Raw genomic sequence first — 26,723 nt, forward strand, 5'->3', positions numbered from 1 at the left:
GTCTTCAATATTAGTGTAGTCTTCCAGATTTTAGCTTTTGTTCTTTTTTTTTTTTTTAGCTTCATTTTCATACCTTTCTTCTTTCCTCCCTCCCTTCCCTTCCTTCTTCCCTTCCTTCATGTGTGGGCTGGGACATTAACCAAGGGTCCTGCATAGATGAATTATATTCTTGTATTAATTAATTTATTATTGGTGGGTTTTGAAGGGAAGTTTCATCAAGGTGGGGAAAGAATGGCAGGAGCAGACAGCCAGCACCACATTGTCACATCAGCATGGAGGAAAGAGAAAGTGATTAGTGTTCAGCTGTCTCTTTCCCTTTCAAATAGTCTAGTACTTAAAGCCCAAGGAATGGCTCTGTCCACAATTAAGGTGGGTCTTCCCAAGAGATTTGTTTCCAAAGGGATTCTAAATCCTGTAAATCTGGAAACCCTAGATCAGAGATAAACCCTCACAACCCTTGAGCTACAAACAGACCCTATAGCCTTCATCTTTTATACTTGCACCTTCAATAAGGCATGGATAAAGTCTCTCTGGCATTTTTTTTTCCCAGTGTTCTGGGGCACTGAGGGTGAGCTACAGACCAAGCAGTGCATGCCTTTTTTGTTGTTGTTGTTGTTTGTCTTTTTTTTTTCTTTTCACAATTTTTATTCACATTTTCCATGATTATAAAAAATATCCCATGGTAATACCCTCCCTCCCCACCCCACACTTTTCCCTTTACATGCCTTTTTTAGAGAGGAAGTTGCAGTCATCTAGGAAACCACTGACAAGCTCTTTCTGTATCCAGGGACAGGATTTTATGAAGTGTGAGAACAATGATTCCCTGGAGACTCTCCCAAAGAACCCACTGTTTCCACAGAAACTAACATTTTAGAATAAAGTTTGGCATCAGTTGCCATCCTGCTGCTGATAAAAGGACAATCAGTAACAGGGTGGAGGGGACATTAGTAACTGGGTGAAACTTTCCTGCCCTTTCTTTTCCAAGAAAAATAATCCATCTTGGAGTGAATGGGTCAGAAGCCAGACCTGGCTTGTATCTTTCCACCAGATGTCAGCTTGTGTTAGAAACTATTTTCATGTACAACTCACTTCCAGTCCTCCTGCTGAGGTGAAATCTATGCCTGTCATAAACAAACTGAAACAGAGTTGGTAAATGTTCAGTCATTCTACTCTTTTGATAGTTTTGCCTTTTGCTTCTGGAATCTGTAGCCCAGTGACAGATAATGTTCATTATCCCTCCTCCACCTCCAAAGAAAAATGTAATCTTTCTATGAAAATCTGTCTGTTACCAAAATGGTAATTTTTTCTATGGCCTAGTCTTTTCTTATATTGCTGAAATTTTCTTTTGAACCTGTTTTTCTTGTTACAATATACACTTGTTTTCTATAGTTATGCAATTAAGAAAGGCAACAAATTCATGAGACTTGTGAATTCCTATTCCCAGTGGACCCTTATAATCATCTTCTCCAACCTCATCAGTAAACTTATCCTCAAGTTTCCTCCCTCACCCACAGAGTCATTAGATTCATCATTACTACTATGTTCATCTGCCTGTAAGTTCAAGGATATTCAAGACAAAAACCAAGATTTTTCAAATTTGGATTCTATGGGGTCTGAGAGTTTCACAAACAGAAACTATCACTCTATATAGTACCTTAATTTTATTTCTGCTTTCATTTTATTCTCACCACAAATGATTGAAGAAGACAGGTTTATTCATTTTTCATTGTTAGGAAATTTCATCCTCAGAGGTACTGATTTATCCAAAATCACATACCTGGTGACCAACAGATCCAGGGCTTTGTTCCCATCTGTTCAGGTTTGAGTCATTTGTGAATTCATGATCCTAAGCCAGTCACTAGCACTGCCACCAGTGTTTTGCAAGTTCACCAGGGACATGAAGATGACAGCATTCTCATTCCCCTTGCCTAAACCTTAAGGACTACAGTAGAGGTGAAAAAGTTTTCAATAAAGACTAGGAACTCAAACTCCCTGTGCCCTTACAGCTCCTCCATACTTCACTTCATCTCAGCCTCAGTGGCCTACCACTGGCATAGAAGGGCCTCATCTCTGAGAAATTTGAGTAGTGCCTCATTCTCCAGAGTATTACACATCTGGTCTCTGCATGCTCCTGAGCCTGGAGTTGATTCTTGTGCCCATGTACCTGCCTGATGTACATATTTCTTCCCTCCATACAGGAACACTAAACCCTTAGCTTTCTCATCAGCAATTAAATAAACAATGTCTTATTTGTTTAAAACCCAAAAAAAAAAGAGGAAATATTGGGCATGGTTCAAATTAAAATTATGTACTTACTTTCACTAAGCAATTTAAAAGTCACATGGCTTAAAAATGTGCAGTCAAGCTATCATATTGGAACCTTACATTGGTGATCCTTTTGCTTCAGCTTCCAAAGTAGCTAGGATAATAGGTTTAGCGCATATTACTGTTTATAATACCTGCATGAATAAATGATTTACAGTTATGTAAAGATATATTCATAGAGCACTTTAGCAGAAACTCATAGCACTTAGTGAGCACCATCTGGCATGGTTTTCCTATTGTGTCCCTGTCCTGAGGCAAAGACAGCATGGTTACCTTCCACATCCAGTTGACACAGCTGCAGTCCTCAGCTCCATAGGTGTAAGTAAGCTTGTCATTGGGACCCAGTTCTGTTGATAAACCCTTCACAGCCAAGTGCTTAGGCTTGGGGTTGGCTGGAGCATTTTCAGTTGTTGCTTTATTTAGGCAGCCAGAGACCCACACTCTGGCTGGTGGTGAGGTCTAGGCCTGTGCTTCAGGTGGATGGAGCCTAGAGCTGGATTCATAGCTCCATCCTTCCACCCCCCACCGCCCACAGGCAGCTATGTGTCTTGTGGCACCATGGTTTGTAATGGAAAAAGGAAAAAAAAAAAAAAAAAACTAGAAGACATCCAGTTCAGAGGTTTTTCATTCTGGAGCCTCCATGTTGCCATGAGGTCCCTCCTTGTCAGCTCAGCAGAACCAGCTTCCAAGCTCTGGAGAAGTTCAGCCTTGAGGTCTGAGAAGCTCAACTCAGTGCATGTCCCTACAAAAGTTGTCACCTTTACAAAAGAGTCCTGCCTTTTACTATACCAATTTGTCTAAGGCAATGATGCATTTCAATAGGGCTCCAATCCTAGCAGGGTGGAGCAGACCAGGCTGAGAAGCCAGGACAGGTAGCTGAGCCTGCCTTCCAATGCCATTCATTCCTCTCAGCTTAACCAGAGATCTTAGCCTCCAGCCAGAAAAGAAAGCAAGAAGGTTTTCCCAAAAGTGGAAAGAAGCAGTAGAAATACCCCAAGTCATACAGCCATAAAATGCACTTCCTATCTTCTCCCATAATATAATAATCATAACTTTTCTTCTCAAGATTGTCCCATCTGGGTCCCCAACAGGATGATAAGGGTCCAGGAGAGTCCTTGCACCCCAAACCCTGGGTTTGTTTCTAATTTTAGTCAAAGAATTGAACCAAAAAGAAAACTGAGAGGATATTATTATATTTATTGAGGAAAGGAAAGGAACCAACATGGCTAGAGATCCTGGGGTAAAAAGCATGGAAAGAAAGAAAAGAGAAAAGAAAGTTCAAGGAGCTCTTGCCATATGGGTAGCTGATAAAGATCCCAGGTGGAGATTAAGAGCTAGGGGGTCCTCCTGATTAGGCATGGGCTAGGGCCTCGGCCGAGCCCCTCCCAGCCCAGGCCCAGCCAAGGGAAAATCTCACCTACAGCTCAAAGTTCCCAAGTTATCAGAGAGAATGAAGGAGTCTATTTTCCCCTTGTATAGGTACTTATAACCTTTAGTGGTAGGCTAGCTCAGGTGAACCAGAGGGATAGCTGGTTGCTTAGGGGCAGGAACTTTCTCAGGAAGAGATTAGCTCTGGCACCAAGTTCCAAGGGTTGAACTTGACCAACCACAATGTTTACATACTGTGAAAGACCTCCCTCCCAGGAAGGGTTCTGATTGTGGACTAAATAGGTCTCTAGGGAACTAAGCAGGAGATAAAAGTCAGATAATATTTGATTTCTAGCAAGTACAAACTTTCCTGTGATTTTCACCTTCAAGGGTCCATTCACCCTAAATATTCTTCTTTCAGAGGGATGCCCCCTCCAACAAGAAGATTTGAGATAGGATGGGGCATAACCTGACTCTAGATTCTTCTTTCACTTTCCTCCACTTAATTGTAAATGGGACAGTCAACTTCCAGTATACCCCAAAAGTCTCTGCTACCTGGTCTCCTTAAAAACTGGGCTCATTTAGGTAATACAGGGAGAATAGGAATCACCCATTTCTTCACTCCACAGACAATTAGAAAACATACTAATGTAACTTCAGATACCATGGAGGAGGAACTTCTTCTTAAAGATAAAATTTTAAGTCAGTCAACACCTGATATTTGTAAGAAATTACAAAGTTTATAGCCAAACCAGATAAGAACTTTAAACATTTGATACAGATGGCAACTTCTGTGTGTCAGGAAGCCAAGAAAAAGAAAAAGGGATGAGAAAGGGAGATAAAGTAAAAAGGATAGACTTAGCCAGAACATCATAACAGAAATGAAGGTTGCTCAGGGAAGGGCACCTTCATTGAAATATTTAATTGGATAAAATCTAACATATGTTCACATGGTGCCAAGATTTTAACCACTAGAGAAATTAAGTACCACACTTCATAATGCCAATTTGTTCATGGTTTAAGAGTTATAAAAACTGGCTTTCAGAGTCTTAATAAAGTAAATTAGGTACCTTTATTTTCCCAGGTTTTAACTATTGAAGAAATTAAACGTTATGACAGAGGTTCAGGTATACATGATTAATTTCCATGTATAAGGTACTCATACCTAAAGACATTGTGACTTTAAAGATAGCTCCTGTTTTATTTATGCTAATTTTATCAAATGGTAGTCACTAGATTTATTCACTTAGGTTTAAGTGATTTAAATTCAGTTATATTAACTTTTATCTTCCAGGCTGGAGAGATGGCTTAGTGGTTAAGCACTTTCCTGTGAAGCCTAAGGACCCCGGTTCAAGGCTCAATTCCCCAGGACCTACATTAGCCAGATGCACAAGGGGGCACATGGATCTGGAGTTCATTTGCAGTGGCTGGAGGCCCTGGCATGCCCATTCTCTCTCCCTCTCTCTCTCTCTCTGCCTCTTTCTCTGTCTGCCACTTTCAAATAAATAAACATAAAAAACTTTTATCTTCCTGTTAGATAAAATATGTTGGGATAGCTTGCATAAGCTTTTATTAACTTTAAGTCATGGGAAAGACATAAAAATTGGTTTATGTTAATAAAAATTTCTATTATATATACATAAACTCAATTGCTATCAGATTAAGCTTGGTTGTAAAACGGTGCTTTCTCTTTGAAAACAGATTTGTCAAGGGTTGTATCAAACTTTAGCAGTTTTGGCTCAAAATCAACAGATTCTGCTCTATTATATGTAAAGTAACTTTCTCATTCCTGACATCTCAAGTCCAGTGCTTACAACAAAATTAACTGTTAAGACATATTCCCTGCTTTATGGTAAAGCCCCATGCTCAAACAATGGTCTTCATCTGAAAGAACTAATTTCAAGCTATAGTTCGGTTTCCAACATTCTCTGGGTAATTAGTACCCACACAGGTATGTAGACTAATCAAAGATGTTTTCAAATAGAGGTGCCAAGATTTCATATTGTCTTACTTGTCTTTTTGTTGACAATTTCTAGGTTAAATTAATTGGTTTAGATTTGCCTTGTTTTCAAGACTGATAACAATTCCTACCTGCATTTAAAGCTATTAGATATTTAAAGGATAAGGCATGTCTCATGTCTCTGCTTCAGATATGTTGTGTGCTATCACAGAATTATGAAACTCAGAGGGTAAACACAATAACTTAAAACATTGATGTTACTCTCTCTTTTTTTTTTTTTTGTTTTGGTTTTCTGAGGTAGGGTCTTGTACAAGCTCAGGCTGACCTGAAATTCACTATGTAGTCTTTGGGTGACCTCGAACTCATAGCAATCCTCCTACCTCTGCCTCCCGAGTGCTGGGATTAAAGGTGTGTGCCACCACATCCAGTTTGATGTCATTCTTTAACTGGATAGGTTTCAATAATCAAATGTGCTATTTTTGTACACCCTTCAAGGTTGGTGTAACTTACTTTTAAGTGTATTAATAACCTATGTAGAAGCCAAAGCCAGCTGGAGTCGTTGGAGCTAAAAAGACCAATATTTTGGCACCTTCCCCAGGTCATGAAGCCACTGGAGATGATAGGACACTTCTACACTGGCCCCGTGGTATGTCACCTATATTCCTGATCAGGGAGGATACAGGGACCCAGAAACAACAACAACAACAAAAAATCAGTGTACAGTATGAATCAGGAGAGTCACAACTCAGGAAAATCCAGTCCTCCTGGCTTCCCAAAGAAGGGAAAACTTCTTGGCCAGAATGACCCTGGCTCATCCTGACAGACAGACAACACCAATATTGGAGAATTTAGGTTACTCCTGGGTCCCTAAAGTCTCCTTTATTGATTTAGTGTCATAAGGTGGTGTATACATTGAATCATACCAAAGTATTTACTTTCCAGTAAGATGAGAGAGACGATCTGTCGGAGCTTCTAGGCAAACAGAGTTGGCATGATCTCAAAGAACCTCAAATCCAATATTATAAAAGAATGGTACATCTTCCCCAGTATGCAGTGGCTACACCGAATCAGGAACCTTTATGTGGCACTATGACATCAATAAATAGAATAAGCTAGGAATGATGGGATGGGCTAAAGAGTAAATGTGCTTATGATCTGAGGCAAGCAAGCATAGGGAATAGCTTTGCCACCAAGACACTGCTTGGCTTGACCAGTAAACATACTCTTCCTCTAAACAATGTACCTAGAAACCTGTTGGGAACCTGGGATCACCATCTGTACTAGTTGCACATACTCCAATCCACTCTTCCTTTAGTTCACTCTTCATTATCAGTACCCATTCAAATACATTCATACATAGATCTGGGATCAGAACAGCAAGGGCCAACCAGTTTTAGTTGTCTTTAGGTATATGCACAGGAAGGCAAACTTTGTCCTTTAAGTAAACTTTTAGGGAGAATCCTTTATTTACCATTTTATGCCTATGTATTACTGGGCCTACATATAATTAAAATCAGATGTACCTTAAGAAGTAATATGTGAACTAAATAAAAATATTATATAATCCAAACTTGTAAATCAAACCAGAGGGTCACCCAAACTCCATTCCTAGCAGCAGATCCATCCTCCCCTAAAAATCCTATAAAGGGAAGCCCCAGTCCACTTTGTAGGGCCTTCAAGTTCTGTTCATTCCAGTGGCCCTGCTGCTTCTTTGGCAGTATAATCAAACAATTATTATATTTTTCTCCCAATAAAGTGTCCTTCTGCATAACTAATTTTGTGTGCCTTTTTTCAGTATGCTAAGGACAAAGAAAGACCCAGAGATCACTGGTGACATATTTATGGAACCACTTAAGAAATTTTGTTTTCTTTAGGCTGGGCAGATGGCTCAGTTGGTAAAGCACTTACTACAAAAATATGAGGATCTGAGTTCAGGTCCCAAGGACCCATGCAAATACTGATCCTGTGTGCCAACCTGCTTATAATCCTAGAACTCAGTAGGAATCTACTCAAGGAATCACTGAAGCAAGCTAACTAGCTAGACTAATCAAAGATGAAAGCTTTGTGTTGAAGTGAGATATCCTGCCTCAACAAATAAGGTTGAAAGTGATCATGGAAGACACCTAAAGCTAACCTTTGGTGACACATATGCCTACAAGCATGTGATACCTTCCCCCGCCCCATAACACATACAATATACTATACAATACAATACTATACAATATACAATACAATACTATACAATGTACAATATACTATAGGATTTATGATTTAAATAGTCCTGGTCTATAAAAGGAGCTGCATTTTCCCAGGGTTATGAGGGTTCATGAGAACCCTCCAGGAATATAGAATGAAATTGCCTCTTGGCACTTTGGACTTCTGATTTTAAAGGGTTAGGTAGAAAGTTGAGTGGCCCACAATCCTGCAGAGTAAACAATGGAGCATGGGAGGTCTTTCCATCTTTTCAAGTCCTCCTCACTTTCTTTATTGAGAGTTTTTATATTTTCCTTGTATAGATTTTTTACTTCCTTGATTAACATTATTATAAGGTATTTTATTTTTTTTGTTGCTATTGAAAATGGGACTATGTCCTTTATTTCTTTTTCTGTGTCTTTGTCATTTGCATACAGAAATGCTACCAATTTTTGTGCATTGATTTTGTATCCTGCTACTTTGCTGTAGGAGTTAATCACCTTCAGGAGTTTTGGGATGGAGTCTCTCGGGTCTTACATATACAATCATGTCATCAGCTAATAGAGCTAACTTAACTTCTTCCTTTCCAAATTGTATCCCTTTTATTTCCTTCTCCTGCCTTAATGCTTGGGCGAGGACTTCCAGAACTATCTTGAAAAGCAGAGGTGAGAATGGACATCCTTGTCTTGTTCCTGATCTCAATGGGAATTCCTCAAGTCTCTCTCTATTAAGTATTATTTGGGCCTTTGGAGCTTTGTATATTGCCTTTACTATGGTAAGATGTGAACCGGCCATGCCGATTCTCTCCAATGTTTTGATCATGAAGTGATGTTGTATCTTGTCAAAGGCCTTTTCTGCATCTATCGAAATGATCATGTGATTTTTTTGTTTAAGCTTGTTTATGTGGTGTATTACATTGACAGATTTTCGTATGTTGAACCACCCTTGTGTTCCTGGGATAAATCCCACTTGGTCAAGGTGGATAATGCTTTTGATGTGTTGTTGGATTCAGTTTGCGAGTATTTTGTTGAGGATCTTTGCGTCTATGTTCATTAGGGTAATAGGCCGATAGTTTTCTTTTCTTGTGGCATCTCTGCCTGGTTTTGAGATTAGGGTGATACTAGCTTCATAGAAGGAGTTGGGTAGCCTTCCCTGTTCTTCAATTGTGTGGCACAGTTTTAGGAAGATTGGTTTGAGTTCTTCCATGAAGGTTTGATAAAATTCGGCTGGGAATCCATCTGGTCCTGGACTCTTCTCTTTTGGGAGGTTTTTTATTACTTTTTCAATCTCCATGAGTGTGATGGGTTCGTTGAGGTGGTTGATCTGCTCTGAGTTTAGCTTTGGTAGATGATATGCATCCAGGAATTTATTCATCTCCTCCACATTTTCCAATTTTGAGGAGTAGAGGTTTTTGAAATAAGTCCTGATGATTCTGCCAATTTCACTCATGTCTGTTGTGATCTCTCCTTTTTCATTTTGAATTTTGTTAATTTGGAGTCTCTCCCTTTTTTGCTTGATCAAATTGGCCAGAGGTTTGTCAATCTTGTTTATTTTTTCAAAGAACCAGCTCTTTGTTTTGTCAATTGCCTTAATTGTTTCCTTGGTTTACAATTCATTAATTTCTGCTCTGATTTTAATTATTTCGTTCATTCTGGAGCTCTTTGGGTTGGATTTTTCATGCTTTTCCAATGCCTTTAGGTGGATGGTTAGTCTATTGATTTGGGATCTTTCTGTCTTTTTTATGAAGGCATTGAGTGCTATGAATTTTCCCCTGAGGACTGCCTTCATTGTGTCCCATTAGTTTGGGTATGATGTGTTCTCATTGTCATTCGATTCCAGGAATTTTGCAATTTCATTTTTTATTTAATCCACTATCCATTTATTGTTTAAGAGTGTGCTATTCAGCTTCCAGTTGCCCTTGGTGTTCTTGTTGGTTTTTTTGTTGTTGATTTCTAGGAATATAGCATTATGATCTGATATCATGCAGGGAATTATGTCGATTTTCCTAAATATGTGGAGGCTATTTTTGTGACCCAGTATATGGTCTATTTTAGAGAATGTTCCATGGGCTGCTGAGAGGAATGTGTAGTCTGTGGATTTGGGATGGAAAGTTCTGTAGATGTCTGTTAGGTCTAAGTGCTCTATCGTTTTGTTGAGCTTTCTTACTTCCCTGTTGAGCTTCTGTTTGGATGATCTGTCTATTACTGATAATGGTGTGTTGAAGCCCCCATCTATGATGGTGTTGGTGGTTATTTCTGTTTTATTGTCAAGTAGGTTTTGTTTTATGAACTGTGGTGCCCCTTTGTTTGGTGCATACAATTTATGATTGTAATATCCTCTTGACGGATTGTTCCCTGTATAAGTAGGAAGTAGCCTTCTTTGTCTTTTTTGATTGTTTTTGGTTTGAAGTCATCTTTATCTGATATTAATATTGCTACACCTTCTTGTTTCTCTTTCCCATTTGCCTGGAATATTGTTTTCTACCCTTTCTCCCTGCAGAGGTTTCTGTCTTTAGTGGTAAGGTGGGTTTCTTGAAGGCAGCAGATTGAGGGGTCTAATTTTTTGATCCACCCTGTTAGCCTGTGTCTCTTGATGGCCATTAATGTTTAGGGTTATGACTGTGAGATTTGATTTGATCCCAGTCATATTGTGGTGGTAGAGGTGTGTTGGCATTTCCATGGAATTTAATTTTTTTTTTTTTTCTATCTACTCTAGGTTTGGTTTTTGTTATCTGCTTCTTGTAGTCATTTGTGTTTGGTTATTTGTTTCTTCTCTGTGGAGAATTTCCTGGAGTACTTTCTGTAGGTTTGGTTTTGTGTTCATATAATTGTAAAGCTGAGTTTTGTCATGGAAAGTTTTCCTTTCACCATCTATTATAAGGGAGACTTTTGCCGGGTAGAGTAGTTTGCATTGGAAGCCATAGTTTCTTAGAGTTTGGAGAGTTTCATTCCAGGCCCTTCTAGCTTTCAGGGTTTCCATTGAGAAGTCTGAAGTAATTCTGATGGAGTTTCCTTTGAAAGTGGTGTGCTGTTTTTCCCTAGCTGCTTTTAGGATTTTTTCCTTGGTGTCAATGTTTAGAGTCTTAATGATAATATGTCTTGGGAAGTTTCTCCTTTGGTCTAGTCAGTTAGGATTTCTGTTTGCTTCTTGAATCTTGATGGGCCTTTCTTTTAAGAGACGGGGGAAGTTTTCTTCAATTATTGTGTTAAATAAGTTCTCCATGCCTTTGGTCTGAAATTCTTCTTGTTCTGGTATTCCAATGATTCTGATATTAGGACGTTTAAGTGTATCCCAGAATTCTCTCATGTTCTGTTCACAGGAACTTTTGAACTTACTGAAATTTTTGGACTCTCGAACTGTTTCTTCCATCCTGTCTTCCAGATCAGAATTTCTATCTTCCACTTCGCTGACTCTATTCTTGAGAGCCTCTAGTGAGTTTTGGACTTGTTCAATTAAGTTTGCATTTTCTACTACTTTCCTATATATCACTTCCATCACTTTGTCCAGCTTCCTTTTTGTCTCATTTTCTGATTTCTTGATGATTCTTGGAAATCATCTTTGCATTTCTTTATGTTTTCATTTAGTGTGGCCATCTGATTTTTAAGGTCCTCTTCTTTTTCGCTCTCCCTCAACTCTCTTAGCTCTCTTTGAATTCCTTCCAGTGTTATCATATTGCTCTAGCTTAGTGATCTTAGCATCCATACAATTATCTATCCTTTGTAGCTTTCCTATCAGTTTTAGCAGTAGTTTGGTCAGGGTTGCATTGTTCATTGCTTCCACTTGATGTTCTGATCCTAAACACTCTTCTATGTTTTGGTTAGTTGTGATCCTTGTTGGACTGGGTGTTCTGTCTGGATTTTCTTCCATTTTATTTTTCGTGTTATTTCTTTTGCGCTGTGCTCTACCCATGTCAGTGTATGGGCAGGTAGGTGGGTGGAGCAGCCTGGGATCTAGCTTAATGCGAATCCAAGGCAGCCTGGGTCAGTTGCAAGCAGCCTGGGTTTTTGCTCTCTCTTGCCTAAGCCGCCTATCTAACTGCCTGACAGAGGCGCCAAGTTTGCCTGAATTCTCACCCAGTAATGCACCAAAGCTGCCTGCCCTTGAGCTTGAAAGGGGACTGATGTAGAAAGCCCTGAATCTGCCCAGACTCTGGCTGGGTACACTGAGGTCTGTAAATAGTCTGTGCTCTCCCGCCTCAGGGGAGCGGGGGATGGGTGGTGATGTACAGTTAGGGGATGGCACCTGTGCTGGCGCTAGTGACTCAGTGTGGACTTGTGTGGCTCTTGCTGTGGGAGTGGGCCCGCTGCACATGCAATTGTAGTGCAGAGGCAGATAATGTGGGTACGGAATCAGGACACAGCTGAGGCTGACTGGCTGCAAGTGATGTGATCACAGCAGCAGGGGATCTGGCAGCCACCTATTCACGGCAGGTTTGGCCCCCACAGGCCTGCGAACCTAGCACCACATGGCTGGTCTACTCACAAGATCAGAGAACAAGGGCTAGGTAGGAGGTCTCAGCTTCAGTGCAGCAGGCTGGCAGATATGACTGGTGGGTGCCTGATCAGAGCACAGCCACGTGGGACGTGTGGAGGGTGCGTGGGCGGGTGGGTGGACAGGGGCGCGGGGTGCGACAGGGTGTATGGAGTGAGTGGGACGTGGGGCGGTGGGGCGCGGGGCATGCCGGGGCACCGGGCAATGAGGGTGGGGCGTGCGGGAGGTGGCAGGGCTAAGGGTGTGTGGGGTGAGGTGCCCTGGGGGGCGTGGGGTGCTCTGGTTGGTTGGCGGGGTGAGGGGCGCGACGTGGGCATGGGGGGGCGCACACAGGGGGTTATGCGGGGTGAGTGGGGGCGCGGGGGCCCCGGGGGCGCGGGGGGGGGCGTGGGGCACGCGGCGTACGCATGGGAGCACGGGGGAGTGTGCGGGAGGCACGGGACACGTGGGACGCCACGGTGCGTGGGGGGCTAGGGGTGTGTGTGGGGGGTTCAGGGTGCATGGGGGGCGCTGGGTGTGAGGGGAGAGGGGGCTCGGGGCACAACGGGGTGTGGGATGCCACGGGATGCCAAGGGGTGCTCTGTATGCGTGGGGGGGTGTGGTGCGCAGGGGACTCGCGAGGGTCGCACGGGGGCGCGGAGGGGGGCGGGGCATGCTGACGCACACCAGGGCATGGGAAGCACGGGGGGGGCGGGGCGCTGGAGGGGGCACAAGGCATGTGGGGGTTGGGCGCTGGGTGGTCGCAGGGGTCGAGGGGCGCATGGGGGGGCGTGGGGGCGTGGGGCAGGCCTGGGCACACAGGGGCGCGCTCGGGTCATGTGCGCCGTGTGCGGCGGGGGACGAGGGGCGCGCGGGGTGTGGGGGTGGGAGGCGCTGGGGCGGGGCGGGGTGATGGGGGGCAGGGGGCGCCACGGGGCGCACGAGGTTCGGGGCGCGCTGGATGCGTGGGGTGGGGGCGCGGGGTGTGCGGTGGGGGGCGGCGCGTGGGTGAGCGGCTAGGAACGCGGGACGTGTGGGGGGGGCGGGGCCACGGCTTGCTCTGGACTCGTGGGGGGTGGGGGGCGCGGGTGGGTCATGGGGGGGAGGGTGTTGCGAGTCACGTGGGGGCGCGGATTGTGCTGAAGTAAGAGGGGGCGCAGGATACTGCGGGGGGCCATTGGGGCATGCGGGGGGACTCAAGGAGCGCAGGGGTGGGGCGCGGGGGTCTTGGGGTGTGCGGGGGGCACAGGTTGCAGGACACGCTTGGACGCCCGGGTTCGGGACGCCGCAGGGCGCTTGGGGAGCGCCTGCCACGTGTGGATAGGAGTGTGTGGCCCGCGGGGGGGACGGGGCGTACAGGGGGCTCCAGGCGCGCGGGGATGGGGCACGGGGGTCGCGGGGGTTGTGGGGCATGTCTGCGTGCGGGGCACTCGGGGCGCGCCTGTCACGTGTGGATAGGGATTGTGGGGCGCGTGGGAGGGAAGGGGCGGTGGTTGGGCAGGTGTGGGGCGCAGGGTTTGTGGCTCACGCCGGGGCGCGTGGGGCTTGGTCCACGCGGGCCACATGGGCGCCGGGGCGCCGGGCCGCCCCCGATGTGGCGGGTTGTGGTGGGTCGCGGCTGGCGGGGTGGTGGGGCGTGGGTCGCGGGTTTGTGTGCTTCCCGCTTTTACCCCAATCTGTGCCCTCCCTCTTGCAAAAAGTTCCTAATTTCCCTTGAATACTTGCCTTTTTTATCCCGTGTTGTCTGTAATGCAGCTAGGATGTCGCCATCTTGACCGGAAATGCATTAATTCTTTTATGTGCATTTATATCATCTTGCTTTTTAGTGTTTCTTGTGTTATAATGTATACATTTTTGCATCTTGTATTAAGTTAAAGCTTGGATTTTCTAGCTATCTGGGTATTCTTAGCTGTATCAATTGATTTGATATTATATATTTTCAGGGTAGGAGCTTAAGGTGTTAGGTGTGGCTCTTAAGACTCTCAGAGTATCTACAACAGTGTTCCTAGGGGTTGAGTTTCCCTGCTATAGGAGTGTTCAAGCAGGCTGAGTGGAATAAATTACAGGTAGATTCTAAAATTTAACTAAACACTGTACACATTCAATCAAAAACAGCCCCAAGTATGTATGCAAGAGTAGTTATTATAATGATCAGATCCTCTATCAACAAAGAGGTTAAGATTTCTGGTCTGTTGAGGGATCCAAGTCAGCTTGTGACCAAGTGAGAACCTTCCCAGGTGCAATCCCAGTTACCTTGGATGATTTTGGTCTCAGTCAAGTTGCTGCCTGGGTCTTCAGGCTGCTGTTCTGATTTCTGGAGCTGGGCACTGGCTTTTGCTGCAGGGCAAACCGAGCCTGGCAAGTGTGGCCCTGCAAATCAGCACCCCTGCTGCTTGAACTACTGCTGCTGAAGCTGCTCCTGCTGGGCCCACTGCTGCTGCTGCCTCTGCTGCTGCTGTAGCTGCCACTGCTGGAGCCACCAATGCTGGTGAAGCTGCTGCTGCTGTGTTCACTGCTGCTGCCGCCACTGAAGCTGCTGCTGCAGGATCTGCCAGTGCTGCTGTTCCTGGGTCTGCTGTTGCTGTTTCTGCTGCTGCTGCCACGACTGGAGCTGCTACTGCTGGGGCCGCTGTTACTGGTGCTGGAACCACTGATGTTTCTGCTGAACTCTGCTCCTGCTTGGGTCCCACTGTTGGCTCAAGTTGGCGTGGCTGGGTCCCAGGACACTGCTCTGTTCACCGGAGCTGGGCTCAGGTGATGGGGGTGGGGAGGGAGCCACAGCTGCTCTAGTTCTCTCTGTTCCACGTGTGCTTTCTACCTCATGGTCTGCTCCTCCGTTGCTCACTGTTGCTCTTCCTTCATGTTTCCTGGGTTGCAGAAAGCGCTGGTGTGAGTGGAAAATCCCCGCACCTGGCATTTTCTGCGGCTGGAGCTGAGCCTGGCAGCTTTCTGTTCCACTATCCCACTTTCAATAGCAACAACAAAAAGTACTTTGGAATAACAAACCAAGGGTGTGAAAGATGTATACAATATTAAAAATTCTCAAGAAAGAAATAGATGAGGAATTGAGAAGATGGAAACACCTCCCATATTCCTGCATAGGCAGAATTAGCATTGTGAAAATGGTAATCCTACCCAAAGCAATATACAGATTTAATGCAATACCAAAAATATTCCAGCATCATTTTTCACAGAGGTAGAAAAAAAAATGATCTCAAAATTCATACAGAATGGCAGCTATACAAACATATATTCAGCAAAAGAAATACCACTAGAAACATCACCATACCTTATTGATAGCTGTATTACAAAGCCATGTGAACAAAAACAGTATGGTATTGGCATAAAAACAGGAATGTAGACCAATGGAACAGAATTGATGATCTGGACTTTAGTTCAGATAACTATAGCCCTAAAATGTAGACTGGGGAAAAGACAGCATCTTCAACAAATGGTGCTGGACAAACTGGATAGACATATGCAGAAAAAATGAAACTAGTCCCACACATCTTTCCATGCACCAAAATCAAGTCAAAATTTATCAAAGACCTCAATATAAGACCTGAAACTCTTCTACTACTGAGGTATTCTTCATGATATAGGAGTGGGAAAAGATTTCTTTAACAAAACCCCAGTTGCTCAGGAACTTAAATAATCACTCATCTACTGGTATCTCATGAAGCTGAAAAGTTTTCTCACAGAAAAATCTGTCATAAGCAGAACCAATTGATAACCCACAGAATGGAAGAAAATTTTTGCCTACTATGCAATTGATAGAGGCCTAATTTCTCGAATCTATAAAGAACACAGAAACCTAAACAATAAAATATCAAATAACCAACTCACAAAGTGGGGAAGAGAACTGAATAGGGAATTCTCAGAGGAATAAATACAAATAGCAAATACACATTTAAGACAATGTTCAACATCCCTATCCACTAGGGAAATGTAAATTAAAACAACTATGGGATTCCACATTACCCCAATAAGGATAGCAAACATTAAAAGTCAAATGAAAACAAATGTTGGCAAGGATGTGGAGAAATAGGAACCCTCATTATAGGAACTGGTGGTGGGAATGTAAGCTGTACAATCACTATGGAAAGCAATATGGAGACTCCTACAAAGGTTGACTAGAGTTATCAACAGATCCAGTAATTCCCTTAATGGCATATACCCTACAATCTTCATAATTTAGTCCAGAGATATTTTCTCAACTATTTTTATAGCTGCTCAATTCGTAATAGCCAGGAAATGCAGTCAACCCAGATGCCCATCAATGGATAAATGGATAACCAAGATGTAATATATCTACACAATGGAATTCTGCAAGGAAGTTTTAAAAATATGGTACAATGTAATTTGTAGAAAAATAGTCAAGCATGGAACAGATAATACTCAGAAAACTCACCCAATCACAGAAAGACAATCATCGCATAGTCTAACTCATCTGATTATCTTAACTTGGATCAGCCTGAGATGCTAACATACCTAATAGGCATCTTAAGGACCAGATAATAGGGAGGGTAGGGCTTAAGAGGAGGGCAAGGATGAGGGGGGAACACAAAACTGAACCCAAATGGAACTGTTACCACAAAATCCTATATCTTGGAAGGCAGGCTAAAAGGCTGAACCCTCTCTGGGACCTGAATCAAAGGGCCATGGACAAGGTGAGATAAAACCTAACTTTAATTTTCTCCTGTTTCTCTTATTTTCCCCCTTTTTGCTTTCTTTTTAATACTTTCATTCTTTTTCTTATTTCTTTTCACATGGTGCTGGCCTTTGACTCCCAGTACCAGCATGTGGTTAACACCCACAATGAGCTGTTGATCAGAGAATGAGAGAGACCTGAAAGGTTTCCCAAAAGAAGACAAACTTTGTCAGAGCACTTGATTACCTACCTGAGGTTAATGCTTAAGGAACCATATGCTGCTCATGTAGAACGTGGAGAAACCTGGCTGGAATCTGAATGAGAGCCATCCCCCAGATAGCCTGTTTAGTGCTTGAAGGTACTACATTAGCTACTGGGGAAAAGTGGCTAACATCTGTTGGAGCAACTTGACATCTAAGCCACTCAGAAGCAAACAACTTGATGCTCACACAAGTGCAATAGTGGCACACAGCCATGGTAGGTAACCAACTGCAATTGTATTGGTTAACAGATCCATTCAGTAGAAAGAAACCCATATCTGGAACTGGGAAACAAGTCAGAACCATATCCAGATAACATGTTTGCTCTCCAATATCAAGATACCACTAATCTTCAGCTACAATAGGACCTACACCCATTAAATTCTTTCTAAACTAATATTGGTTATCTCATTTAACCTTTTCCGACTTTACTGTCTGTTGGAGAATCTGCTTCTCTTTTTCAGACAGAAGCAGGACCTGAGGAGAGAAAAGGCCCATTGCACTTCACCAGGGCCCTAGCTGAAACCGTAGAGGAATTTGGGGAATGAGCAAGAGTGCTGTTTTCTCAATGAACCTGATATCAGTACAAGAGTGAAAGAGATAGACACTGAGGACACTCAACATCTACAAAACCAGTGATCCAGAGGCTCCTAAGAGGCCATCACTGAAGTAGACTTAAAACGATCCCAACATGGCTCAGGAAAGATTGTTAGAACCACAAGTTGGGACATTATGCACAGAGACATTGCCTCTTCCCCATAACTGACAGCTGCCCCCACACTGCATGACCCATAGTCCCCATGGGGAATAACTGTCATTCTCAATGAGGAGGATCCCTTTGGAGGGGGGTAGAGATGAGGGTACAGATGGTACCAACATTTGCTTTTTACATACTGAGTATGTCCATAACTAATAAAAATTTTAAAAGAGGACTGGGGAAATGGCTTAGCAGTTATGGCACTGGCCTGTGAATGAAGCCTAAGGACCTGGGTTCAATTCCCCAGGACCCATATAAGCCAGGTGCACAAGGGGGCATATGTGTCTGAAGTTTGTATATAGTGGCTAGAGGTACTGGAATGCACATTCTCCTTCTCTCTATCTGTCTCTTTATTTCTCATAAATAATTAAAAATTATAAACGAAAACAAAAAGTCTCACTGCAAGTTTTTACAAATGCTTCTGAACATGATGAAAGTCACTCAAGCTCTAAACCCAATCTTATACCTTCCAGATGAGGAGAGAAAGCCCCTCCATACTTGTAGATAAGGGTTATAAGGGTTATGCTGTTCCCTTGTGCTCCCCAGGGGTAAAAGTCAATCAGGAATAGCTAAATTCTGAGGTAAGTCCCAGGCAAATGCTAGAAACCTGGGGAAACTCATCTGCCTTGCTCTGACATACTGCAGCTGGGGTGGCTCTCCAAGTCAAGGACAAAATGGGGACTACACATGAGCAATTTCATGGTGTCACTTAGTATTTTCTCTGCAGGGCTTTACATACATGATGGCCAGAGAGCCCTGGGATAGGAGGGAGAATCTGACACACAAGTCTCATTGAACAGGGAGGCAAGGCACAAACCTCTCTGAGCTTATGCCACCCCTAGGAAAATCACTGATGGCTCTGCTTTTTTGACTTCCTTACCTTGCAGAGCCAAGGGGATCTACAGGCACAGGGATTCTCAGGGTTCTGGTCCCAACATGATGATGGGCAAGTCACAAATTGCTGAAGATACATAGGGGCTTCTTATAAGACATGTTTAACTCTTTTTAACTTTACTTTATCTCTGTATGCATCTATAGAACTGTTAATAGACAACAGCTGCAAGGTTTGTGTTTAGATTGAGTTTGTCAGAAAATTTCTAAAACTTGTAATAATGTTCTAATCTGCTTTCATATTTTCAAAAACATGTGTTTCAGGGCTGGAGAGATTGCTTAGTGGTTAAGCGCTTGCCTGTGGAGCCTAAGGACCCGAATTTGGGGCTCAGTTCCCAAGGACCCATGTTAGCTAGATTCACAAGGGGGCACGTGCAGCTGGAGTTCATTTTGCTGTGGCTGGGTGCCCTCGCATGACCATGCTCTCTCCCTTCCTCTCTCTCTCTCTCTGCCTCTTTCTCTCTCTACCTGTCAGTCTCAAATAAATACATAAAAATAAAAAAAAACATTAAAAAAACATGTGTTTCAGAAAGCTGATAAAAATAGGTTCCAAAAATCAACAAGTTATAAAATCTATATGTATATTCTGAGTAAATAATGTAAGTCAAGTCTGATTTACTCTTTTATAAAAGGTTATTTCAAAGAGCCTTTTAAGGGCAAAAAACCCCAGTTAAATGGTTATATTAAAAAGTCTTATGATAAGTACAATAAAAGTTTTGCTGGGGCTGGAGAGATGGCTTAGCGGTTAAGCGCTTGCCTGTGAAGCCTAAGGACCCCGGTTCGAGGCTCGGTTCCCCAGGTCCCACGTTAGCCAGATGCACAAGGGGGCGCACGCGTCTGGAGTTCGTTTGCAGAGGCTGGAAGCCCTGGCACGCCCATTCTCTCTCTCTCCCTCTATCTGTCTTTCTCTCTGTGTCTGTCGCTCTCAAATAAATAAATTAAAAAAAAAGTTTTGCTGGTAATTATAATGAACTAGATAAAAGTATAAACTGAAGAAGAAATTTTAAATGCTGGATAAAGTATTTGATTGAAGCAAGTGTTTGGTAAAGAAGATTGTTGTAGAATGGTGACACACATTGTAAGGTAAAAGGATGTAGATGAAGATATGAGTAAACTTAAACAGAAGGCTTAAAGACAAAATTGATTAAGTAAGTCTTCAAAGACTTAATCAGATTACAGACTACTTGAGATTAAGATGACTATTATCCTAGATCTTATATCAGACTAACAAAGGATGGCACAGGCTGGTTGCATTATAGTATGATATTTAGGTTGTAAATTTAAATTACTGATGTTAATTTGGTCATAATAACTGTTATAATGTTGTATAAGACTGGCATTCAATTTCTCAATTAAGTTTGCTGTGTTTTTCTGTCTATCAACCTTTTAATATTTAATAAGGTTATTTTATCTTAATAAAGACTAAATAAAAACAAAAGAAAACAATACACTATAACCTTATGATGATCCCTGTCTTGTTCATGTTGTTTTACTTGGTGATTATTGCTGAGATCATTGTCTGAATCTAAAAGGTGATTTAGTCATTGTAACTTTGTTCTTTTTAGAAAAACTGAGGAAACTCCACCTGTCCTAGGAATGCCTGCAATATACAAGCAATGATAATACAGTTTGTCTAAGATTCATATACCCTACCAATCATAAATACTGTCTTATGTTAAACTTAAAAATGGTCCAATGATTAAAGGTAGTTAATAAAGAACTCACTTTATGTCTATCATAATATCTCTAATGTATGTTAAAATAAGACTTATTTAGCTCAACAATGATCAGGGTTGACTTTATTCTTAAGCTATATGTAATTAGTCTCATTTTTTAAATATATATATATATATTTTAATGACAACTTCTATACTTACACACAACAAACCATGGTATTTCCTTCCCCTCCCCTCCCCTCCCCCACTTCCTCCTTCATAACTTTGCTCTCCATTAGTCTCTCTTTTAATTTGATACCATCATCTTTTTCTCCTATTATGAGGGTATTGTGTGGGTATTGCTAGCCAATGTGAGATCTTGGATATTGAAACCAAATTATGTCTGGACAGTTGTATGTAAGGAGTGGTGCCCTTCAATTGGCTCTTACATTCTTTCTCCCATGTTTTCCTTAATGGACACTGAGCTTTGAAGGATGTGAGATGTTTCAATAGTGGATACTCCTCCATCTCTTCTCAACACTATGTTGCCTTTTGGGTCATCCTAGTGGTCATCACCAGCTGAAAAGAGAAGCTTCACTAACCAGAAGTGGGGGTAGCATTAGTATATGAGTATGAACATTAAGTATAGTGCTTTCAGGACAATTTGGTGAAAGGAATATATGCATTTATCCAGACAAGAGCAGGTTTTATACCTCTAAGGCTCATAACCTCCCCTGCCATAGGCTTTTGATTAGGTTTTCAGTACCAGGCCTGTATTCCCTCCCATAGAGTGGGTCTTCAGTCAAATTTGAGAGCAGCCTATTGAGATGATCATGTGATTTTTGTCCTTTAGACCATTTATATGACATATTACATTTATTTATTAGCTTATGTTGAACCATCCCTGCATCCTTGGGATTAAGCCAAGTTGTTTGGGATGAATAATCTTTTTGATGTATTCTTATATTCTGTTTGGCAATATTTTGTTCAGAATTTTTGCAGCTATGTTCATAATGGAAATTGGTCTGTAATTTTATTTTTTTGTTCTGTCTTTGCCTGGTTTTGGTATGAGGGTGATGCTCTCTTCGCAGAAGGACCTTAGAAGACTTCCTTCCTTTTCTGTTTTATGGAAAATTTTGAGAAGTATTGGTGTTAGTTCTTCCATGATGGTAAATTCACCAGTAAATCTATTTGGGCCTGAGCTTTTTTTTTTTTTTTTTTTTTTTTTAAGCTGAGAGACTTTTTATAACTGCTTATGTCTCTGTACATGTTATAGGCCTATTTAAATGGTTTGTGTCATCATGGTTTAATTTTGTTAGGTCATATGAATCAAGAAAATCATCCATTTTTTCAGGTTTTCAAAATTAGAGTTATATATATTCTTAAAGTATGTCCTTATAATTGTCTGAATTCTTTGGTATCCATTATAATGGTGCTTTTTTCATCTCTGATTTTATTAATTTTTGTCTCTTTTCTTTTTCTTCTGTTCAAATTTGCTAAGGTTTTATCAATCTTATTTATCCTTTCAAAGAACCAATTCTTTGCTTCATTGATTCTTTGGATTATTTTTTGGGTTTCTATTTTATTAATTTCTGCCCTAATCTTTATGATTTCTTCTCATCTACTGATTTTTGGTTTGCCTTGTTCTTCTTTTTCCAAGGCCTTAAGGTGAAGCATTAAGCTGTTTATTTGTGAACTTCTAATTTCTTTTTCTAAATTTTTTAAATTTTTATTTATTTGAGAGAAAGAGGCAGAGAGAGAGAGAGAGAGAGAGAGAGAGAGAGAGAATGGGTGCACCAGGGCCTGCAGCCACTGCAAATATACTTCAGATGCATGTGCCCTCTTATGCGTCTGGCTAACATGGGTCCTGGGGAATCATGCCTTTAACCAGAGTCCTTAGGCTTCACAGGCAAGCGCTTAACCACTAAGCCATGTCTCCAGCCCTCTAATTTCTAAATATAGGCACTTAGAGCTAGAAATTTCTCTCCTAGGACTGCCTTCATTGTGTCCCAAAGGACTTGGTATGTTGCATTGCCATCATTATTTGATTCTATAAATTTACTGATTTCTTTTTTGATTACTTCAATGACCCTTTGACTATTCAATAGTGCACTGTTCAGTCTCCATGAATTTCTGTAAGCTCTGTAGCTTTTCTTGTTGCTGATTTGCTATTTAATCCCATTGTGGTCAGAGTACAAGGAATTATTTCAATTTTCCTATATTTGTGGAGATTTGCTGTGTGTCCTAATATATGGTCTGTTTGAGAGAATGTTCCATGTGCTGCTGAAAAAAATGTATGTTCTTCAGCATTTGCATGGAATGTTCTGTAGATATCTGTTAGGTCCAATTGTTCCATGGCATCATTTAATTCAGATGTATCTGTTTATTTTTTGCTGGGATGACCTGTCAATTGATGAGAGTGGGGTATTGAAGTCTCCCATAACAATTGTGTTTGATGTTATCTGTGACCTTAACTCTAATAGTTTTTGTTTGATGAAACTGGGAGCCCCCATGTTAGGTGCATATATGTTTAGGGTTGTAATGTCCTCCTTCTGGAGTGTTCCTTTAGTCAGTATTAAATGACCTTTATCTTTCTTCACTAATGTTGATTTGAAGTCTATCCTGTCAGATATTAGGATAGCAACCTTTGCTTGTTTCCTAGGCCCATTCACTTGAAATGCCATTTTCTATCCTTTTACCCTAAGATGGTGTCTATCTTTCATTTATTTATTTTTTGTCAGTGGAGAACTGGAACTTTCTTTTTTTTGTTTTTTAAAATTTTTATTAGCATTTTCCATGATTATAAAAAAATATCCCATGGTAATTCCCTCCCCCCCCCACTTTCCCCTTTGAAATTCCATTCTCCATCATATTACCTCCCCATCACAATCATTGTACTTACATATATACAATATCAACTTATTAAGTACCCTCCTCCCTTCCTTTCTCTTCCCTTTATGTCTCCTTTTTAACTTACTGGCCTCTGCTACTAAGTCTATCTTTTATTGAGAGATGAGTTGCCTGGTCAACCTGGATCCTGATCAGACCCTGCCTCCAATAATGACAGAACCAAGAAACAAAAGCCCCATATATATATGAAAGCATCAAATGTAACAATATTCAACCCTTAAATACAGTTTATTTTAAGATGGAAAAGCCAACCAGAAATATATACCCCATCACCTTCTTTGACAAGGAAAGAGAGATTAGCTGTTGTAGTGCAGGCCTGTGTAACTTTTTTTTTTTTTTCTTCAGCCTCATTACCTTTTGGGGTGGCTTCCAATGTCACCAATGCTGAGTGCCCACCTTGATCCCTCTGTGTTGTGCTGTGCAGCTCTACCTCTGGTTAGCTCTGCTGGCTATACTGCTATTGGGGGCTGAATGCTGGAGGTTCATGGTTCTGATGGTGGGGGATGGGAGAGTTCAGACACTTGGATTTGTTCACACTTTTAGTAGGTCTAGTTGATCTCAGCTATTTTCCTTCAGATTTCTTAACTTTGCAAGAAGTCTGATGAAGTTGAAATTCTATTGTTTGGTCTCTGTTTCTGATGCGTCCTGGCAGGACAGCACCAGGTGGTGCACAGATCATAGGCCATGAGCACTTCAGTAGGTCTATGTCCATTTTCCTCCTTTCTGGTAGGTCTTGGTCTCTCCAGCTTTGGTGTGTCTAAGAATAACCTATACTCCTTTACCTTTCAGAAGAAGAGTGTATTTTGCCTGGGTTTTGCTTAAATCCCTCCCTATGGTGGTTTGGCATGGTTCCTATACTGCCATCTTACCCCTAATTTTCTCAGTTCTTGAATCTTTTTTTTAATTATTTATTTATTTATTTGAGAGTGACAGACACAGAGAGAAAGAGTCAGATAGATAGATAGAGAATGTGCATGCCAGGGCCTCTAGCCACTGCAAAGGAACTCCAGATGCAAGCACCCCTTGTGCATCTGGCTAACGTGGGTCCTGAGGAATCGAGCCTCGAACCAGGGTCCTTAGGCTTTACAGGCAAGCACTTAACCACCAAGCCATCTCTCCAGCCCAAAGTTCTTGAATCTTAAGTTCATTGCATATAGATATATTAATGCTTAAGATATATTAATGCTTGCTCTAGAGAAATGATCTTAAATGCTGCTATTCTGGTTCCAGTTTGTGGGGTAATTGGTACCTACATAGGTATACAGACTAGTCAAAGTTGTTTCCAAACACAGACGCCAATTTTTTATACTGTCTTATCTTTTACTGACATATAGTTTCTTGAACAGATAAGTTGATTTAGTGTTGTGGATAAAATATTTTTTTCCAGGACTACCAATATTTTCTGCCTATACTTATAATTGACAGATAGTTAAAAGTTAAAATATGTATGTTTTCCATGTTCCAGATATAGCTCACACTGTCACCTGACAACTAAACTTAAATGCTGGGCTGGAGAGGTGGCTTAGTGGTTAAGCGCTTGCCTGTGAAGCCTAAGGACCCCGGTTCGAGGCTTGGTTCCCCAGGTCCCACGTTAGCCAGATGCACAAGGGGGCACACACATCTGGAGTTCGTTTGCAGAGGCTGGAAGCCCTGGCGCATTCTCTCTCTCTCCCTCTACCTGTCTTTCTCTCTGTGTCTGTCGCTCTCAAATAAATAAATAAAAAATTTGAAAAAATTTAAACTTAAATGCTAATCAGAACAATTTTAAACTATTGTATCATTCTCTGACCAGGTCTGCTTTTCTAACCAGGTACCTTTTTAGCTAAATCTGTTTTGCTAATCATGTACAGTCTATCTGAGTGATTAATAATATATATGCCCAGTCTATCTGAGTGATTAATAATCATATGTAGAAGCCAAGGTCATTTGGAAACATTAGACTTAAAAGGATAACCAATATTTTGGTTCCGGTTTCCAGGTCAGAAGGCTATAGGAGGCAATGGGACACTTGCTAACTTCTAGCCACTGGTAAGTTGCTTGCCATCTTGATCAGGGAAGACACTGTTCCTTGGAGATGGACTCCAAATCAATATATCTGCAATAGGAGAGTCACATCAGAGGAAAATCAGTCTTCCAAACTTCCCAAAAGAGAGAGATCCCCTTGGTCATCACGGCCTTGACTTTATCCCAGAAGATGACAATTCTGAGAGTCATAGGACTCCTCACAGTTACCTAAAGTCTCTCCTACAGAGCCATGAATGACCTTTAAAATATAATACATAGTTAATTTTTGCTGCCTACATGGTCTTAAACACCAAGTAAGAGAATATAACTACAAGAAATTACAACATAAATCAAGATTCAGACAAATAGACTGCCCTGCTTGATGCTGGCTTACAGTACTAAACTATTAACTCACGACTCCTGCCTCTGCCTGGCCCTGATTAGTCAGCAACTGTTTGCCTTTAAATCAAAGATCCAAAATTGTCCTCACTGATTATGTTTACCTGATAGTTATTGACTTGTATTAGTCCAATCTCTCCTTGATATGTCTGATTAAAAGGACGCATATCACTAAGGACAGATCTCAGAGCCTAGCCTTAAAATACATGTAGAGCCTAGCCTTATGTAAAATCAATTTAAAATTCTGTCTATTTGTACTTGCTAATGTTGGTGGTACTGGTTGTTTGATGACATCTCTTTGCTTAGATTTATAGAGGTAAGCCAGATTCTCCTACCACTGATGATACTTCCTTAAAATTTGTAACACAAGGGGACCCACTATACTTGGATATTGGGCCCACACCCTTCTTCCAAGTGATATAACCTCAGCACACCAGAATATAGAAAACAGTATCCTTAGCCAATTGTAGCAGTTAACAGGTCACCAGGGACCCAGCGTGTCCCCTCAAAGTCAAGCTCTGGAGGACATATGTCTCTGTCAAAAACACTGTGGCTCCCAGGTTTGTATCCCGGACGAGCCCCCCCCCCCCAAATTACTGTGGCTCTACTCCATGCATTACAGAAGCCTGAGGACTGCAACATGAGATGATTCTTACCCAATCAGACACATGTGTGGGATCCTAACTCCTTCCATTTGCTGGACCAATTAGCGCATTTTATAACCTCATGGGATACATAGGCAAACTTTGGTTCCAAGAGACTTTTATGTTTTTCACCCCTGAACAAATACAGTTATTTACTATTGTCTCGTATTACATCCTTTTCCTTCCACAGGAATAGCTGTTTCTTTTGTGAAATGTGGTACAACCCACCCCCCTTC

This window comes from Jaculus jaculus, chromosome 3 (genome assembly GCF_020740685.1).
Source record: "Jaculus jaculus isolate mJacJac1 chromosome 3, mJacJac1.mat.Y.cur, whole genome shotgun sequence".
In the NCBI taxonomy this organism is placed as follows: Eukaryota; Metazoa; Chordata; class Mammalia; order Rodentia; family Dipodidae; genus Jaculus; species Jaculus jaculus.